The sequence below is a fragment of the Lampetra planeri genome, chromosome 29 (genome assembly GCF_965212315.1).
Source record: "Lampetra planeri chromosome 29, kcLamPlan1.2.h2, whole genome shotgun sequence".
Taxonomy (NCBI): Eukaryota; Metazoa; Chordata; class Hyperoartia; order Petromyzontiformes; family Petromyzontidae; genus Lampetra; species Lampetra planeri.
Genome location: NC_136135.1, coordinates 7,645,265 through 7,665,719, shown reverse-complemented (window position 1 = coordinate 7,665,719; position 20,455 = coordinate 7,645,265). Strand labels below are relative to the sequence as shown.

The window sequence follows — 20,455 nt, the reverse complement described above, 5'->3', positions numbered from 1 at the left end:
ATCTCTCTACCGTTCGACTCGACTATCACCAAACACCAGCGTGGGCTTCACGCGAAACACCAGGGCTGGATTCATCTTCTTGGTTCTTTCGGTAAAGTCACGTAGAAGGGAAATAATAAAATAAAATAAATAAAACATAATAAAATAATTCTCACGACGTTTCGGCCACAACGCAGGCAGCCGTGTTCGGGTTGTGGGCAGTGCCGGATTATCCGAGTAGCAAAAGTAGCTACATGTGTAGTAGCTACGGGCCCCGCACTTTCAAGGGCCCCGCGCTAAATGCTTTCAAGCTATAAATTCCGGTTCAGTGATTCTGCACTTGCTCTATTACTATAGTACTATACCGCCTGCAACTTTTATGAACGACTGGGTGTTTACGGTTAGCGAGTTGTCGTATTAACTGGCTAACAAATGAAAAAATACAATTACTTTACTGTGCAAGTTAAAAATGTATGTGTTTTAATATTTACGTCTGTTTTTTTTATTGAGGGCCCCTTTATAAGATACGCTACAGGCCCCGCACTGGCTTAGTCCGGCACTGGCGGTGGGTGCTTTGGTTTCTTATTTAAACAACAGCGAACAACAAAAAGGCCAACGCCAATGAAACGTCGACACCCTCCTGCACGCGTGGTCGCATCGGCGTTGCACAAGTGCAGCCACCGAACCCCCCCCCCACCCCGTGTGACAAGGATGTTTGTCGGTGCTAATTCTACGCGACGCGGCTTTTGGCTTCAGCGGCCCCATCCATAAGAGGGGCAAATCATGAAGCATCGAGGGGGGATGGGGGGATTGGGGGGGGGTGAATGGGGGGGAGGAGGAGGAGGAGGAGGGGGGGATGGGGGCGGAGGAGGGGGAAAGAGGAGGGGGGTCGGATGGGGGGGAAGAGGAGGGGGTGGTTGGGGGGGATGGGGAGGATGGGGGGATGATGGGGTGGGATGGGGGGAATAGGGGAGGGGGGGGAGGATGGGGGGGATGGGGGGGAGGTGTCGATGGGGGGGGGGGGGTACCGCCGCCACCGCCGTGTGGCAAAGTGGCAGACTCCGCCCCAAGTTCCCACACGGGACAGGCAGCACGCGGACAAAAACCAACCCCCTCCCTCCCTGACAAACTCCACGCGGTGTGAACGCAGATTCACCCACATGAGCTCGTCCCCGACCTGATGAGCGCCGAGCGAACTTCGTGAGAGCCGAGAGAGAAGCTGCCCACACGCTGCGCGATCACAGATCATCACATTTTGTTTTTACTCTCCCGCACCCCCACCCCATCACGCACACAGGTGAGTCTGGAGTTTGGTCCGAGGCCAGTTCTTTTCTCACCGCATACGCCAACGTAAGCCTCCCACACCTGATTCGCGAGCGCCTCTAAAACTATCGTAGAAGTAAACCAACTTTTGTGGTGGGTTGGGGTTGATTTATTTTTGTTGCACTCGTGTAAGTCTTTTTAAACGTCTTTGTTACGAAAAAAAAGTGTCTTTAAAAGGTGTGCTGGACTGTGTGATGCACTGACGGTAAGTGTAAAGGAGGTCATTGTGTGTGTGTGTGTTTTGTCAGTGATATTCAACAGAGATGTGTGTGAGAGGCGTTGTCCAACCCCAACAAATGCATTGTTCATTAAAAGTGTTACGCGTTCTTCTGCTTATATTTAACAATGTGATTGCCTATCAGTTTCTCCCATGAATAGAGATAATTGCTTGCGCATGCCCCCACGGGCTTTGATGCAATGTTGAACGCGGATTTACCTCCGCGTTTAACTGCGAATGAACTCGTGGGAATGGGATCATTCTCCCATCTCGGTGGTATTGCTTCGTTAATGGGCCATTGGTATGAGTGCTCTTCCCAAAAGCTTCACAACACACCGGTTTTAATACTTGTGTTTCTAACTGTGTTCAGGTCATGCTATTCGTGCTCAGGTTATGATGTCAGGTTATGATGTCAGGTTATGATGTACGTGCTCAGGTTATGATGTACGTGCTCAGGTTATGATGTACGTGCTCAGGTTATGATGTACGTGCTCAGGTTATGATATACGTGCTCAGGTTATGATATACGTGCTCCGGTTATGATATACGTGCTCAGGTTATGATGTACGTGCTCAGGTTATGATGTACGTGCTCAGGTTATGATATACGTGCTCAGGTTATGATGTACGTGCTCAGGTTATGATGTCAGGTTATGATGTACGTGCTCAGGTTATGATATACGTGCTCAGGTTATTATGTACGTGCTCAGGTTATGATGTCAGGTTATGATGTACGTGCTCAGGTTATGATATACGTGCTCAGGTTATGATGTCAGGTCATGATATACGTGCTCGGGTTATGTTCCACGTGCTCGGGTTATGCTGCTATGTGAAGGTGTGAACCGAACACTTTAAAAGTACCGCACTGACGGTGAACATGCCGCTCAGATCGTTATTGCCTGTCAATGTCACTCAGAACTGATTTAAAGTGGCATATAAATATTTTACTGTAAAGTTATGATCCACGGTTATTCGACCTTTCTCGATGTCAAGTATTCAAAGCTATGTTTTAAGAGGAATGCAATGCGGGCTTATTATTAAAGTGTATTTATAGATCATAAACAAGGCTTCGAGTCAGGACAGCAGTCCGCTAATGGGAGGAAATGCGGTTTATTACTGCATTTACAGCTGAACTAATATTTAAACAACAGTATCTTCAAAGGCAATACCAGCTAGTAACCCATTTACTACGGTCTATTGTCTTCAAAACAAAAGAATGCATTCTCATACATAATTGCTTTTTCAATTACATGATACCTCAACTTGTCACCTACCTTGAATGAAAGCTTTCGTGACTGCAGGGATTCATATTCTTTGGGTCTTTCGGTAAAGTCACGTCGATGGGTTGAAAAAAACCTATCTACGGGACTTTACCATGTATCGAGGCAAGATCCTATGAGAAAAAACATGCTTGTGATGCGTAAATAATGGTATTGTCTAAGATCCCTCTGTAAAAGTCACAATTGTGTGCGCACACGTATGACGATCACCCCGTCTGATTAATATTCAGTTATCACAGAAAACAACATATTGTAAACCTATCTACGTGACCTTACCGAAAGACCCAAATAATATTGTCACCCATACGTCTATTTCTTAGAGCGATTAATTTTTGTTTTTACATGCAAAGAGAACATCCGTTGTCGGAATTGTCAGTTTACAAAATGTTGTTGCTGTGATAACTGAATATTGATCATAGATGGGGGTGATCATCATACGTGTGCGTGCACAATTGTGACTTTTACAGAGGGATCTCAGAAAATACCATTATTTACTCATCACAAGTTTCTTTCTGCTTATATTTTGCTACGTGAATCTAAAGTGGTTGTGATCGGGAGGTAGCAGGGTTAGACACACTAAAAAGTACAAAAGTGGAGGCATCCAAAACATAATTCAAAAACACTTCCGTTCATAATAGCATCTTAATGATTGGGTAATGATATATGTGTGTACACACTTCACCACCCTGGTCATTGCAGATTGGCGAAGCGAGTGCTTAGAACCGGTTCAGTTACCTCTGAAGCTGTCGCCATGGCGGGGAATTGAACCCGGCTGTAGTGCAGTGTGCTCATGCAGCAACCCCAGTTCTTCTGTCCGTTCCGGGTAACAATGACACAATTTACGAGAATACCGTGAGAGTATATGACGTGAGAGGCGTATGTCGATTGATATCTGATGATAAACGATGCGAATGGTTGAGGTGTTGTTGTGCGTGTGCTGTCGGGGAGGAATTTTAGGAACTAAAACAATTGGGTGCTTTTCACAAAGTAGATATTCTAGCATAATTCAAGGATTGTTTGTGGAACAATAACACGTGTGGAGAGGAGACATATCAACACAAATCTCTGCAGCCACTGCCTTAACCCATGTTTCCATATAATGTTCGACTTGCCAACGATTCGAACGCATGTCATTGACTACGTTGCTTTTTGAAATTTAGAAACGGTTGTATTCTTGTTCCTGAGACACACAACCTCTCTGAACTTTGCCACACGTTGATCAATTTGTATTTTTCTCATAAGATCTCGCCTCGATACGTGGTGTACTTAACATACTTAACGCATGCATTATTCATTTACGGCAATGCCTCATTGAATGAATGGCGGCATTATCTCCAGTTCGAGGTTCATTTGCCCAGCAGTGATTTGTCACAGATACTTTGAAAACGTAATCATTACACGTAGGCTTTTCGCGACCAATTTCATCCATAATAGAGGGTTTTTTTGGGGGGGGTTAGATCGCGTAAATATATAAATGTGTCGTTAAACCAGCCACCACCCGACACAGCCAATTCATAAGGTTTGTCACGTAAACAGAACGTGGCCAATTCGTTACTAGTACAGCACACCGGCGTGTTGGAGAGCAAGGCCAATTGGCGTGTTCTGTTTACTTGACCCAACAATTGTGTTTGCACGCCGATTGTAACATTGACAAAAACAATATTGGGCACACCACACGTGACGTTGGGCAGATTTCACCTTCTACCCAACTTGGTAACGCCACTTTCAATTTCTGTGTTTAAAAAAAGATGTGGGTGGTTGGGGGAATGGGGGGAGGCAAACCCGTAAGCCAGCATGGCTAAGGCTCTTTTGTTATTTATATACTTCTCAGGAACCACCTCTGAGTGCACCTTTACAGAGCGCGGGAATGAAAACAAACCCGATTTAAAGGCTCAGATAGTAACCCGAGTCACTCACTTGGGGGGGGGCTGGATCGTACAGGTTTGATCTGGCATGTGCCAGACCAATGCACCTTCAACCTGAATAGCAACAGCAGGTCTTGGAAATGCAACCCAATGTAACTGTGGCATTTTTATGTCAAACGCATTTTTTTTTCAATTATTTACAGGTTCATCATCATCTCGCTTCGTAGGTGTCCACTTCACATTTGTTTCCACTTTCCTCTGCCTTGTGCCAATATTTTCAAGTAGTACCACTTCTTTCTGGCACCAATTTATTATGTCGTTGTCAAGCCAATCTTCATTTCTTTTCGGTTCCTTCCATTTTTCAGAACAACACACTTTTAATTTTCCTGTTTTTGTCCATCCTACACGTGTGTCCAACTAGTGCCAGTGTCCTTCTCATCACTGCCTGCATCATCCAGGTCTTCTTCTGTGTGCAACCATGTTCCTTGCTTCTGCATTGGTCACTGGACAGGTTATTATATCCAAATTTAGCAAGAAGTGACTTTAATAATATATTGGCTACCGTGTTGCCTTTATTATAACATGTTTAACTGGCTGTTCAATATCATTATGATGAGCTGTGGGATATATATAACCAGTGAAACATTTATGGTTTTTAAGTATTATTTATTTTGAATCATTTTAAAAATCACTTTTATTACTGAATAAAATTGTACTGGAGACCTCCATGGCTCTTTCAAAATGATCACTTCCAGATGCTACTTGAAGTCACCTTTTATGTAAAAAAAAAAATTCATCTTTTCGCCAAGTGCCAAAAAATATACTTTTTTTTATTTCACTGCTCAAGAATTACGAGTGTAAGGATGCATCAAATCGGAGATTAACATCCGTCCTCAAACTCTCCAGGCACGCTGCCACAGTGGTGTGACTGTGAGCGCCCTGGCCTTGCGATCCAGAAGTCGCCGGTTCGATTCCATCTCTTGTCGCGGCAATTTAAACTGACGGTGCAACTTACTTAAATCTTACCCGATGCTAGTGGTTCCGCAGGTCACGTGAGGTGGCGTAAAGTGTGGGTGTCCCTACCCTGTTCTATTATGGCTGACCAGCGTGGAAGAGGTCAATTACCCTCTAGAGGCGGCGTTCTTCATTGCAAGGTCCCACGGGCCGCTGGCAATACACGACACGTGACAAACACCCTCGCACTGACGATGTCTTATCGGCGAAAGTGGTTCTGCTCAGAAAATTCGCGAAGAACACCGATTTCTCCGAAGCCTCATTTTGTCACCAGCAGTGGCATGAGCAGGCAATCATGCAGGACTGCGCCTTTAGCTCCTTACGTCCAAACAACCTACCAGCACTGACCAGCACCGACCAGCACTGACCAGCACTGACCAGCAAGGAAAACTGTGGTAATACAAATTCCATGAACAAACGTGGCGACGTGGGGTAGCCTCCCATCAGCAGATGTCCTGACTGGACATCTGTGGAAAAAGAGCTTTATAGCTCACCGGATTCCTCCAATACATATTCTGATTCTGATCGGCAGTGGATTGACAAAGGGCGAAACATTGTGAACTAAGTTATAGAGTCACGTAAAAGGGAAATAATAAAATAATAAAAATAAATATAATAAAATAATTCTCACGACGTTTCGGCCACAAAGGACAGACATGTTCTTCACCTGAGGACGGCTGCTTGCGTTGTGGCCGAAACGTCGTGAGAATTATTTTATTATGTTTTATTTTTATTATTTTATTACTTCCCTTCTACGTGACTTTACCGAAAGAACCAAGAAGATGAATCCCTGCAGTCACGAAAGCTTTAAATCGAAATTTAAGTTATAGAGGTCCAAGTGGAGGTCCAGTTTTGTCACTGGTCCTTCCTCGGGCTACAGGCTGTGTTTTTTGTTTTTTGTACATTGTCGATAAGTTATTTGTGCTTCACAAAGGATGCCGAGTATGCCGTCTGTACCGTGGCACAGAACGACAGACAGTTTCTTATATTAACTGGCAAATGGACATTGTGGTTGGTAGCGTTTCACAAATGCTGGTACAAACTGCAACTTTTTTAAATTGTTACTTTTTTCCAGATTTGTTACGTAAGAAAATAATGTTACGTGTATTCAATTTAACTTAATATAAGCCTGGTGGTCGCATGTGTCTCAAAGGGTTTATATCTCATCTGCTGGTTAAGTATAGGATGCGAATACTAGGTAAGTGGCTGCTTGAGTTTGTGAGGTTTTTTTTCCACCGAATTATATTAACTTTGCAATCGGCACTTCGTTAAGAGATTACAATATCTGCGGGAGGGAACTCGTGTGCAGATAATAGCGAGCAACCTTGGGTGGCTGGGACCGATTCAGATGCCACTCACCACTGATGCCAGCTGTGGCCAGGAATCAAACCCAGGTGTCCGCCCGGTGCGTTATCCACTGCACCAGCGCTTCCACCCATCATTTGAATTTTCTACTGTTAGATGATGCCTTAACATACGTTTATGCATATTAACGCGACGTTAATAGATCTGTTTGTTGCTGGTCGCTTGGCGTTTTTTTTTGTGTCGGGGGGGGGGGGGGGGGCTCTGTGTCTGTTGCTAAAAAAATAACATTTAAAGTAACGTGTGATTTTTGACAAAATATTTGTAGGCCGGTTCGCCACTTTGAAAAAAAAGTGGGCTTCTTAGCTCCCTTACCCGAAATAGACGGACTGACTAACCTTTAGACCACTCGGAATTCGTTGTTATGGGGATGAATGCAGCACACCTGCCAGAACTCTCAACATAAACCACCTCATGCTGTGACTTTAATTATCAACTTTCTTTGCACGAGGTCCCACCTCATCAGTGGGCTCCAGCAACTGCAAGGGGCCAGATACACTCATTCACAGCCAACGCCATCCGCAGCAGCGGGAGGGAGACACTCTCTTGATGTCCAGTTTTCACCAGAACCGACCGGCCCCCACAGCTCCGATGTGTCCCTATGCCCTGCGGGTAGCAGAAGGACCACAACGACCACGTGGGCAATGTCGCAAAAGTGTCGAGCCTTCGCTCCGATTTTCGCAGCACGTGCACATTTGTGTGCTTCCGTCCGTGTCCATCACACGCGCATCGGTGGTGTTCGCACACATCAGAGGTGTGTGCACACTCGTATGTATGTTATATATGTCTATGTGTGCGTGAATGTTATGTGTGTGTGTGTGTTAACATGCCCAAACACGGCACTGGCTTTGGCGGCCTGGGTTTTAACCTTGGCCACGAGCAGCTCTCGTGTTGGTCTGTAAGATGCCCGACGTTTTGTTCCACGTCCTGGGAGCTTCCGAAGAAAGAAAACACACACACACATCGGAGTGCCATGTACGGTGCAACCGCGAAGGCCTACGTGGTTGTGATACTACAGCGCTGACGAGTGGTGTATGAACAATGATTGGGCCTCCCCTAGATTGACTCGGCCTGAAATTAATTCTTGGCGGAGAGAGGAAGCTGAGATGGCTGGGCATAGTGCTGCCCCCGCCCCCCCTCTTACACTCCCCCACCCAGAGTATAAATCACGCCGGCCTTAATAGGCACTCGCTAACACACGTGTTCGATGAGTTTATTCAGGTTAAGTAGAGGTACGGGGAGGCGTTTGTTCAACGTCCAGGGTTAACTGTTTGTACACGACGGCGTTTGAGGTGTGTGTGTGTGTGTCCACTGAGGAGTGGCGGTGCAGCGGTTAGCGCACTGCGCTACGAAGCCGGTGACACGAGTTCGATTCCCGCTCACGGCTAATATCGGTGACTAATATCTGAACTGGTCCTGCGCCTCCCCGAGGTTGACTTGGCCTTAAATGAGTGCCCGGTGCAATGTGTAAGCAGCAGCATTGGTTTGGCGAGACAAAGGCAACCCACCCCCTCGTGTGCCATGCCGACCTTCTTTAGGCGCTCGCTAACAGCACTTGTCCCAAAAGAATGTTCAAGCTGTACGGGAGTGTATGTGTCGATCTTTTTAATGAGAGATGTCAGAATGGTTAACTCCCAGCGAACAATACTCCTTTTTTTTGAAGACGGTAGCTTGTATTGCCTCCGAAACGTCGTGACTTAATTTATTTTTATTTAATTTTTTACCTACGTGACTTTACCGAAAAAAACAAAGCGTAAAGACTCCTTTTATCTGTTGATGAAAACCCATCAGCCCTTGCCTGCCCAGCTCCTACTAACTAGCCCTCGAGCAGCCAATTAATTAACAGCTGTGTTATCAATTAATATAAACTATGCCCAACCACTGTCCGCCGATCCATCGGGGCGGCCTGCTGGCATTCGAGGCCGACCACTTGTGAGCATTGGACCGGAGAGAACCACACAACTCTGTTACTTTCCCAGTAGAGCCGCATTCCTAAATACAGTCGCCCAATTGCGGTCTATCGTGATCAATCTACACCATCCACCGTGTGGTGTAGTGGTTGGCACATTGCACTTACAATCCAGAGGAGTGGACATGGGACGCTGGGCCAACCGAGTTAGAGTAATTGTTTTTGTTTTACCAGGTAAGGAGGCCAACTGTGCTGTATAGCTATTTTTATAGAAGCGAACAGGCCGCCACAAATGATAGTTCAATGAAGTTGCTTATCGCGTGGAAATGTATTGCGGCCAAATACTCTAAATGCACGTAGGATTATAAATGTGGAGGGGAAAACCGGTGGACCCAGAGAAAAATCCACGCAAGCACGGGGAGAGAAACACCGCAAACTCCAAATATACAGCAGGGCGTCAGGATCGGGATCGAACCCAAGACCTCCTGCATACCAGGCGAGGGAATTAACATCTCGCCACCATGGCACCTTGTAAGACAACCACAGACGACCTCCCACCAAGTGTTAATTCGTTTGTTTGATCAACACCCAAGGCATTATACGCCGAGTTAACCCACGACTGTGATTTGCATTTTCAAACTTTAATCACTGCGAAATCCACAATGAACACAAAGTGTTTACTTAATAAACACTGTGTAATTGTTTTAGCATCTAAAACCTTAATCCGCTTCAAAACGTATTTTAGAGGATCCTGTTTGACTAGAGCTACCGTCATACGGAACCCGGTTCGAGCACTGCTTTGTGGGACCTTGTTGCTATAGGGCTGATTTTACAGATTTATCCCCACTCGGATGAAGCTACTCGAATTCCTGATAAGTACCGAATGGCATTGTCAAGTTAATGTTCCAAAACTTCAATGCAAAGGTGCCGCCCTGCAATTTCTTGTTTATGCCACTGCTGGTGGAAGCGCCTGACAGACATTTGGAAAAAAGTGGGAATACCCACAATGTATCCCACCACACGTGACCTACCGATACATTGGTGTCACCATTTATACGGGGCGCCGCGGTGGCCCTGACGCCTGCTGTATATTTGGAGTTTGCGTGTCTCTCTCATCATCATCATCATAACGGTGGCTAGGAGATGTTAACTCCCTCGCCTGGTATACAGGAGGTCGTGGGCTCGATCCCGACCCTGACGCCTGCTTTATATTTGGAATTTGCGTGTCTGTCATCATCATCATTATGGTGGCTAGGAGATTTAACTCCATCAACTGGTATACAGGAGGTCCGTGGGTTTGATCCCGACCCTGACGCCTGCAGTATGTTTAGAGTTGCGTGTCTCTCTCTTCCCGTGGTCGCGTGGATTTTTCTCCGGGCCCTCTGGTTTACCTCTCCACATTTAGTATCGACACGTGTTTAGAGTATCTGGCTTCTGAAAAAGAGCTGTACAGGTCAGTGGGCCTTACCTGGTAAAATATATATTTTTTTAGTTTAAATAGTAATAGATTAAATTTAGATTTAAAGCTTTCGTGACTGCAGGGATTCATATTCTTGGTTCTTTCGGTAAAGTCACGTAGAAGGGAATTTTTATTTTATTTTATTATAATAATAAAAATTAATGTATTATTTCCCTTCTACGTGACTTTACCGAAAGAACCAAGAATATAATAGTAATAGATTAATTGTTTACCGTAGGAATGTTGAATTTCCAGCACTTCCTCAGGAGTGGATTTGTAGATACGAGCACCGCCTTCCATTGATGAGCAGGAAACCAGTTTGATGTAAAATTGTGAATGTTTATTTATTTAATTTCCGATTTATTTACCTCGTGACGAAAAAAAACACGTCTGCGCATGAGAATTATCAAGTTATTTTCGAGATTTAATTTATTATCATGAATTGCACCTGCATTCTCATCATCGTTTTCATCTTCATCTTCATCGTTATCATCATCATCGTTATCTTCATCATCATCGTTATCATCATCATCATCGTTCTCATCTTCATCATCAACATCTTCATCATCTTCATCATCATAATCATCGTTCTCATCATCATAATCATCGTTCTCATCATCATCATAATCATTCTCATCATCATCATCATCGTTCTCATCATCATCATCGTCGTCGTCGTCAATGGAAATGAATATATCCAAGTCCCGGTGCACTTTTTCAAAGGTTTTATCAGTGTTTGTGTTAAATGCACCTACTAATATAATTTATCATCTATTTTGAATAAAATACTCCGTGTTATTGCCTTGCACCTCCCGTAGTTTGTACCCTGTTCACATTAATTTGTTCAATATTTTCACTTAAAAACATATTTCTGCCTTTATAATTTTTTTACATTTAAGAAGATTTTTACATTATTTTGCTATAACGATCACGCATTTCAGTAGTTATTTTTGCATGGAGTTTCTTTTATTTTATTTAACCCAGATCTTGAAAAATAAAAGTGTATTCATCCGGTTGTAAGGAACAATATCTAGCTTGAAAAACTCCTGACGAGGCAGTCACCCTTCACAGTATTAATAACAATCTCTAGCCCTGTCCATGTACCGTTGGATCAAGCTCCCCTGCGCTGTCAGCCATGAGTGTCGTCTGACCATACCGGAAAGTATGGTCCAGATGTGTGTATGTTGTTGAACTTCTTTCGCACCGTACGTAGCCAACCGTGCTAATTGGAGGTGCGGGGGAAGGACCGGTGCAATACCACAGATGTCTTGCGACCCCCATTTAATTATCTAAAACGTCATATTTTTAAGGAACGTTTATTTTAAAACAGAAATGGACATTCAAAGGCAAAACAAATGTTCGGGGTGAATTAATTGATTTGAAGCTTTCGTGACTGCAGGAATCCATACTCTTGGTTCTTTCGGTAAAGTCACGTAGGTAGAAAAAATAATATCCCGACGTTTCGATCACAACACAAGCGACCATCTTCAGGTGAGAGAGAGAGAAAGCTACTGAAACAATGTCTCTTATGTAGGCTTGAGATAGGTGCAGCCTCAGGGTGTGTTGCGATCGAAACGTCGTGATATATAATTTTTTCTACCTACGTGACTTTACCGAAAGAACCAAAGAGTATGGTCACACTACATCTTGGATTACCCTGCTGTACTTTCCATTCCTTTGGCCTTGGACCGGTTCAATACCACGTAGCACTGCTCCTAGCTGTGGATGGGTGTATAAGTCAGGGTGCAGGGTGCTAACAATCTCGCCACCACAAAGGTCAAAGTGACCCCTTGCTGAAATGAGCAACGAGGCGGTGTTTATCGCCTGCTTCCGGCCCCTGAGCCGGTGGTGACATTTCCACGGTTCTATGGCAGGGGCAAGTTGATCCATAGGAGATGGTCCCCGTCTCCTTTTGACAGCCGTGAGCCAGCGGTGAAAATTCCCGATTCCTTTGGCGAAGGCAGGCTTCTCCAGAGGGACAACCGCTTTAGCCCACCTTCGCAAAGTGGTTCCTAGTTTATCAATCCCTGGAAGGGTGATGGGCCGGGTCGACCCCAGACCAGGATTTTTAATTCGCGCGGCCTTCCACCCGTGAGCCGATCGCTCTGTAACTCGAGCCAGCCACAATGTCTGCGCGTGACTAAATACATGAAGCGATTCCGTGTTTGCCCCCTACACCATTTAATTGGGATGACTGAGTGGCACTCCTTGTCCCTGAACAACTGCACGTTTCCTGTTTTCAAGGGTGCTGTAAAAATTAAGAGCTGTGAGCCAGAACTTGGCGAATTGCGTGTAAAGTCATTAGGTTCGGGTTGTAATACTGGTTACTTATTAAGTACCTGATGGCTTCGGGGCCCGGTGTAAATACTCGTGTTGATTTAGCCTCTACAAATGTTTAAACATTTATTACCAATCAGCAGGTGAAGAATTCCGTAGATTTGAATTGGAAAAGGTTTCTCGAGTGACCCGGGCATAATACGGGACAAAGGGAAACTGCCCAAAGCATGTTTACTGGGTGGATAGTGGAGCGATTTAACGCGTAAGCTTTCCAGGCCACTTGAAATCAAGTGTGGTTTTCCCGGTTTGGGCCGCGTGTTAAGCGGATTTTCTGTGAAGCTTAGCCACGGGCTACTGCAGGGATATTCAGGGGCCGAGTCGGAAATGTCCCGCAGGTAGTGCGCGGAAAAAGTTTGAGAGAAGAAATCACGAACTAAATATTGACTTAAAGCTTTCGCGACTGCACGAATTCATATTCTTTGAGTCTTTTGGTGAAGTCACGGAGATAGAAGAAAAATAATAATAAATAATTATAATAAAATATCACGACGTTTCGATCGCAACACAAGTAATCGTCATCAGGTAAAAAAATATCAGGAGAGCTACTGAGGCAGGAAATGTTTTTATATATTAAAAAAAATTCTAATGTTGTTGTGTTGCGATCTAAACGTCGTGATATTTTATTATTTTTTTAATCATTGTTTTTCTTCTATCTACGTGGCTTTACCGAAAAACCCAAATAATAAATCATGAACTGACCTCCAAGCCCAGAGATATGACACTTGCAATAATGCCACCTGCTCTCCTGCTATCAACGCTTAAGACACGAGCTCATAATTCGATGCAAGTTGTATTGAAGTGAATTAAATTGATTGTTTTTTTTTTACTTTTTTTGTTTTGCCATCCAGTTGGATGTTTTGCTATTAATATTCAAAAGAACCGATTCCACCTTCGCGTGTGATGTTGGGGACTGTGTTGATAATGACCCTAAAAACACCACTGCTCGCGCGCCTTGTTCACACAGCTGATTTTTACAACAAAGTTAATCTTAGACCGGACCTAATGTGTATGTAGACAGCAGCAAGTACAATCCAAGCGTGCTAATCGGAGGTGCGGGGAAGGGCCACAAACAGAACACAAATAGCCGTTCAATCTAGATTTAATAGTGCATGGCTCCAGTATGTTCCTGATATCGGAAGGAAGAGCGTTCCAGACGGCCTGCAGAAGCACATCTGAAACATATTATTTGGCCTCTTCAATACAAATAAAAACACATTCTCAATTAGCATTTTCAATATTGTGGGTGCATATACTTGTCAGCATTACTCTCGCCAACACAAATCAAAATGTACTTACCATTGCATTGAATAGTAAGTAACGTGGCGACGTTATACTTTTAGCGTGGCGCTGATTGCTCTGCTGCACGTGGCGTGTGATCCTGCACTCTGCAGGCAGCAAAAGTCGGTGGATCTCACATTCGTGAAGCTCCCTCCCTACCCGTGGGCATCAAGGTTCTATCTCCTGGCTTGCCAGGGACGCCGCGGTGGCAAGATGTTAACTACCTAGCAAGGTATACAGGAGATCGTGGGTTCAATCTCGACCTTTGACCCCTGTATGTTTGGAGTGTGCATGTCCTCTCTACATGTGGTCACGGGGATTTTTCTCCGAGTCCTCCGGAAGTTCCCGGAGTGGGTGAGTGGGTGAGTGAGTGAGTGTGAGGAACGTTAGTGCAATAAATAGCACTCTGCGTTACGAACCCGGTGACCGAGTTCAATTCCCGCTCACGGTCAACACCAGTGACAATTATCCAGGCCCCTAGGGGGACAAAGGCGGGTGGGCGTGGTGTTAGCCACACATGCCCCTCGTGTGCCATGCCGGCCATCATTGCTGCTTGCTAACAGCACTTGTCCCCTGCAGTCTGTCAAAAACTAAACGGGGGGATATTTTGTCTTGTGATTGGGTGAGTGAGTGTGGCATGACCGGCAGTGCAGTGGTTGGACACAGTGAGGATTGAACAGTCCTGCTGATAGACAAGAGTCTTCAACGTTGGTGGAGTAATCAATGGGTTAAGTTCACCAACAGTGACCACGGGAGTCTATAGTCAACAATTTGTTGTTATTTTATCAGCTAAGGCCCACCGAGCTATATAGCTCTTTTTCAGAAAAGACTTGGCCACAAATGATAGTTCAATAAAGTAGCTTATCGCATGAAAATTTAGAGCAGCCAAGCACTCGAAACGCACGTTGATCTAAATGCGGGGAGAACATGCAAACTCGAATTATACAGCAGCAAGCATCAGGGTCGGGATCGAATCCACGACCTCCTGTATACCAGGCGAGGTAGTTAACATCTCCTGTATACCAGGCGAGGTAGTTAACATCTCCTGTATACCAGGCGAGGTAGTTAACATCGCCTGTATACCAGGCGAGGTAGTTAACATCTCCTGTATACCAGGCGAAGTAGTTAATCTCCTGTATACCAGGCGAGGTAGTTAACATCTCCTGTATACCAGGTGAGGTAGTTAACATCTCCTGTATACTAGGCGAGGTAGTTAACATCTTGTATACCAGGCGAGGTAGTTAACATCTCCTGTATACCAGGTGAGGTAGTTAACATCTCCTGTATGCCAGGCGAGGTAGTTAACATCTCCTGTATACCAGGTGAGGTAGTTAACATCTCCTGTATACCAGGCGAGGTAGTTAACATCTCCTGTATACTAGGCGAGGTAGTTAACATCTTGTATACCAGGTGAGGTAGTTAACATCTCCTGTATACCAGGTGAGGTAGTTAACATCTCCTGTATACCAGGTGAGGTAGTTAACATCTCCTGTATAACCAGGCGAGGTAGTTAACCTCCTGTATAACCAGGCGAGGTAGTTAACATCTCCTGTATAACCAAGCGAGATAGTTAACATCTCCTGTATAACCAAGCGAGATAGTTAACATCCTGTATACCAGGCGAGGTAGTTAACATCTCGCCACAGAGTGCCACCCAAGGCAAACCCCAAATATACCGAGTCTCGGTGGCCATTTGCCACTCCAGGTGGTGTTGAGAGTACTCCACTTGTCTCACGTGAGGCTTGTCCACACGAGGAGGCACAGACCTGGCCATGCACCATGGAGAAAGACCTTCCCCTGTCGATGTAGCAGAGAGCAGAGGTGCGATTCGTTAATTTATTTCCCATTAGGCTTAAAACGGCCGCATTGGCAATTGCGGTCCATTTTTTTTTATTTTATTTCCACCAGCGCGTACGACTGGGCCCGCTCAAGGACAAAGCGTCAATAAAAATTCATTTGGTCGTTTAAAAGGTGATTTAAAATTTGGCATCAGTGTTCCGTAATAATTGAGGTGGTCCGGCGAGGGGAGGGGGGGTGGAAATATATGTGGAAACAACATGTTAATTTACGTGTCCAAGCTAACTTGTTTTTTGTGAGTTGATAACGGGCAGCGTGCCCTGTGAGGTAGGTATTCCTATGACTCAATCATTTACAGACCTGCTGCTGCATGAGGGCCCCCCCCCCCCTCCACTACATGTCCGTCAAGCGGCGTGGAAGGAGGGGGGGGGTAATTTGACCATACTTCACTGCACTTGTCAATGCGGCTTGGTGAAGGGGGTGCAGGGGACTGGGATCTAAGCTGAATAAATATACACAGGGTGGCCCAAAAGTTAGGACACATAGGGTTATATTTCTTTTAACAACTCTTCAAACTGACGTCCATAAAAAAAACCCAATGCACGCATGAATTATCTTTCGAAATTGCGTAACATTAAAGCTTAATTGAACTCGTTTGTCCTGAGTCGATTTCCTTTCCATTTTTAAACGTCATCTGAAAGGGAAGAAGAAACATCGATATGAACAATGATAGTAGATAACATGTTACCTTTTGAAAAAAGAAGAAATTCAAACTATGAAATGCCAGTGTAAAGATAACATAAAGAACCCTATATGGGTCCTGACTTTTGAGCCACCCTGTGTAACTGTACGAGTGCGCACTGGTTCAGTTCGCCCTGCTTTCCACTCGGCAAGGGTCTAAACTAAAACACTACACTTTCTATTTTATAAGTGTAAGGCCCACTGAGCTATGAAGCTCTGTTTCAGAAGCGACCTGGCCACAAATGATAGCCCAACGAAGTGGCTTATCACGTGGCAATGTATAGCAGCCAAATACTCTGAAATGCGTGTCGATTCTAAATGTGGAGGGGAAAACCGGAGGACCCGGAGAAAAATCATGCGAACTCCAAATATGCAGCAGGCGTCAGGGTCGGGATCGAACCCACGACCTCCTGCATATCGGGCGAGGGAGTTCACATTCGCCACCGTGGCCTTCAAGGGTCACTAGGGTCAAGGGTCACTCAGTGGCCACTTAACCATGAAACTTATTGGCGACCACTTTGAGAAATAAAAACAAACGACGCACTCCAGGTGATCGATAAGTACGCTTTTACAACCTAAATTATGTGGTTGCAGTATAAGTGTATTTATAGCCCTCCACCCCTTGAACAATAATATAAATTATATCGGGGAACAGGAGTCGTGAATGGTGGTTGTTGCTGTCGTGTGTGTGCCGCTATGTGTCACTGATGAAATAGTGGGGAGCGGGTGTATGGTGGTTAGCGCGCTGCGCTCCGAACCCAGCCACCCAAGTTCGATTCCTGCTCACGGCCAACACCAGCGAGGATTCTCTGAATCGGTCCTGGGCCTCCCCTAGATCAGAGCAGCCTGAAATGAGTACCTGGCAACATTTGTAAACATTGCCACTGGGGAGATAAAGGTGGCCGGGCGTGGTGCTGGCCACCCACCCCCTCGTGTGCCGTTCCGGCCTTCATAGGTGCTTGCTTACAGCACTTGCCCCAACAGTTTGTTAAGGCTATACAGGGGAATGTTTGTCTGTTGTTTTGTCACTGATAAAATATGAACATGTATGGCAGTGCATGCATTTTTATGCAAGGACAATTGTGTATTGCAAGTTCCGATTTGCGTGAAACAAAAAATACCCCAACGGTATAGAAATACGCACAGAAAAAAATCACCTGCCGAAAAGAGACTCTGATATCCTTATACTTGGGAACGTTGACGCGTTGCATGCATCCGCATTTGTCTGCGATGAGAAAGATAGTTTCGATTTAAAGCTTTCGTGACTGCAGGGATTCATCTTCTTGGTTATTTCGGTAAAGTCACGTAGAAGGGAAGTAATAAAATAATTTTATTATGTTTTATTTTTATTATTTTATTACTTCCCTTCTACGTGACTTTACCGAAAGAACCAAGAAGAGAAATATAATCCCTTGTAAACCACAATCCTGTGGGCCGGTTTCTCAGCGGTGGAGCGGGTGGCTCGCAGTCACAAGGTTGAGGGTTCAAGTCCTGGTTGGGGGTTGACTCGTCTCATCATCCTACTGGGGTTGATAAAATAGGTACCACTTTGTGGGGTAGGCGATGTGGTCATCCTCTGGAGAAACCGGCCCTCGACCAAGGAATGAGGGATTTCCACCACTGGCTCACGCCTGTAAACAGGGGACGAGCACCAATGCCTCAAGGCTCATTTGAGCAGCAAATCACTCTGACGTCAACTAAGCAACAAAAACATAAAGATACTTAACAGTGACCATTCACTATTGGTAATATTACTGATGCGAAATCTGATCCTTAAGCAGTTATGCTCTTCAGCAGTGCAATAAACCAAGTTGCGGTTTGCTTTTATTGTCACCGTTAATATAAACCCGACTGCAAGCTTTCGAAATAGTTCATGTGACGGTGGAAGTACAAAAAAACATATTTTATTTGTCTTTGATCAAGTGTAATACAACAACAACAGCAACAACAAAACATCGCTGAGACACGACGTGATTAATTTTCGTCGTCGCTGCTGTTATTTGTCCATGGATGCCCCCCCCCCTCGTTGTTACGCAACTGGACGCGTGACAACGCAGGCCATTGGGAATGCGACCGAGAGGGCCCAACGCGTGAGCCGTGTGGGCCCAACGTGTGAGCTGTGTGGCCCCAATGCGTGAGCCGTGAGGGCCCAATGCGTGAGCCGTGAGGGCCCAATGCGTGAGCCGTGTGGCCCCAATGCGTGAGCCGTGTGGCCCCAATGCGTGAGCCGTGAGGCCCCAACGCGTGAGCCGTGAGGCCCCAATGCGTGAGCCGTGTGGCCCCAATGCGTGAGCCGTGAGGCCCCAATGCGTGAGCCGTGAGGCCCCAATGCGTGAGCCGTGAGGCCCCAATGCGTGAGCCGTGAGGCCCCAATGCGTGAGCCGTGTGGGCCCAATGCGTGAGCCGTGAGGCCCCAATGCGTGAGCCGTGAGGCCCCAATGCGTGAGCCGTGAGGCCCCAATGCGTGAGCCGTGAGGCCCCAATGCGTGAGCCGTGAGGCCCCAATGCGTGAGCCGTGTGGGCCCAATGCGTGAGCCGTGAGGCCCTAATGCGTGAGCCGTGTGGGCCCAATGCGTGAGCCGTGTGGCCCCAATGCGTGAGCCGTGAGGCCCCAATGCGTGAGCCGTGTGAGCCCAATGCGTGAGCCGTGAGGCCCCAATGCGTGAGCCGTGTGGCCCCAATGCGTGAGCCGTGTGGCCCCAATGCGTGAGCCGTGTGGCCCCAATGCGTGAGCCGTGAGGCCCCAATGCGTGAGCCGTGTGGCCCCAATGCGTGAGCCGTGAGGCCCCAATGCGTGAGCCGTGAGGCCCCAATGCGTGAGCCGTGTGGGCCCAATGCGTGAGCCGTGAGGCCCCAATGCGTGAGCCGTGTGGCCCCAATGCGTGAGCCGTGTGGCCCCAATGCGTGAGCCGTGAGGCCCCAATGCGTGAGCCGTGAGGCCCCAACGCGTGAGCCGTGAGGCCCCAACGCGTGAGCCGTGTGGCCCCAATGCGTGAGCCGTGAGGCCCCAATGCGTGAGCCGTGTGGCCCCAATGCGTGAGCCGTGAGGCCCCAATGCGTGAGCCGTGAGGCCCCAACGCGTGAGCCGTGAGGCCCCAACGCGTGAGCCGTGTGGCCCCAATGCGTGAGCCGTGTGGCCCCAATGCGTGAGCCGTGAGGCCCCAATGCGTGAGCCGTGAGGCCCCAATGCGTGAGCCGTGTGGGCCCAATGCGTGAGCCGTGAGGCCCCAATGCGTGAGCCGTGTGGCCCCAATGCGTGAGCCATGTGGCCCCAATGCGTGAGCCGTGAGGCCCCAATGCGTGAGCCGTGTGGCCCCAATGCGTGAGCCGTGTGGCCCCAATGCGTGAGCCGTGAGGCCCCAATGCGTGAGCCGTGAGGCCCCAATGCGTGAGCCGTGTGGGCCCAATGCGTGAGCCGTGTGGGCCCAATGCGTGAGCCGTGAGGGCCCAATGCGTGAGCCGTGTGGGCCCAATGCGTGAGCCGTGAGGGCCCAATGCGTGAGCCGTGTGGGCCCAATGCGTGAGCCGTGAGGCCCCAATGCGTGAGCCGTGTGGGCCCAATGCGTGAGCCGTGAGGGCCCAATGCGTGAGCCGTGTGGGCCCAATGCGTGAGCCGTGAGGCCCCAATGCGTGAGCCGTGAGGGCCCAATGCGTGAGCCGTGTGGCCCAACGCGTGAGCCGTGAGGCCCAACGCGTGAGCCGTGAGGCCCAACGCGTGAGCCGTGAGGCCCAACGCGTGAGCCGTGAGGCCCAACGCGTGAGCCGTGAGGGCCCAATGCGTGAGCCGTGAGGGCCCAATGCGTGAGCCGTGAGGGCCCAATGCGTGAGCCGTGAGGGCCCAATGCGTGAGCCGTGTGGCCCAACGCGTGAGCCGTGAGGCCCAATGCGTGAGCCG

General features: G+C 47.1%; 1 protein-coding gene across 1 annotated transcript in view; it reads left to right on the top strand.

The window, feature by feature from the left end:
* Positions 1 to 1,087: 1,087 nt before the first annotated feature.
* The window catches only part of LOC144728645 (ATP-sensitive inward rectifier potassium channel 10-like), a 47,864-nt gene continuing 28,496 nt past the window's right edge, over positions 1,088 to 20,455 (top strand). Inside the window, exon 1 of the mRNA XM_078608218.1 lies at positions 1,088 to 1,276. The gene's annotated coding sequence lies outside the window, so the exon portion shown is untranslated. The remainder of the gene's footprint in view (positions 1,277 to 20,455) is intronic.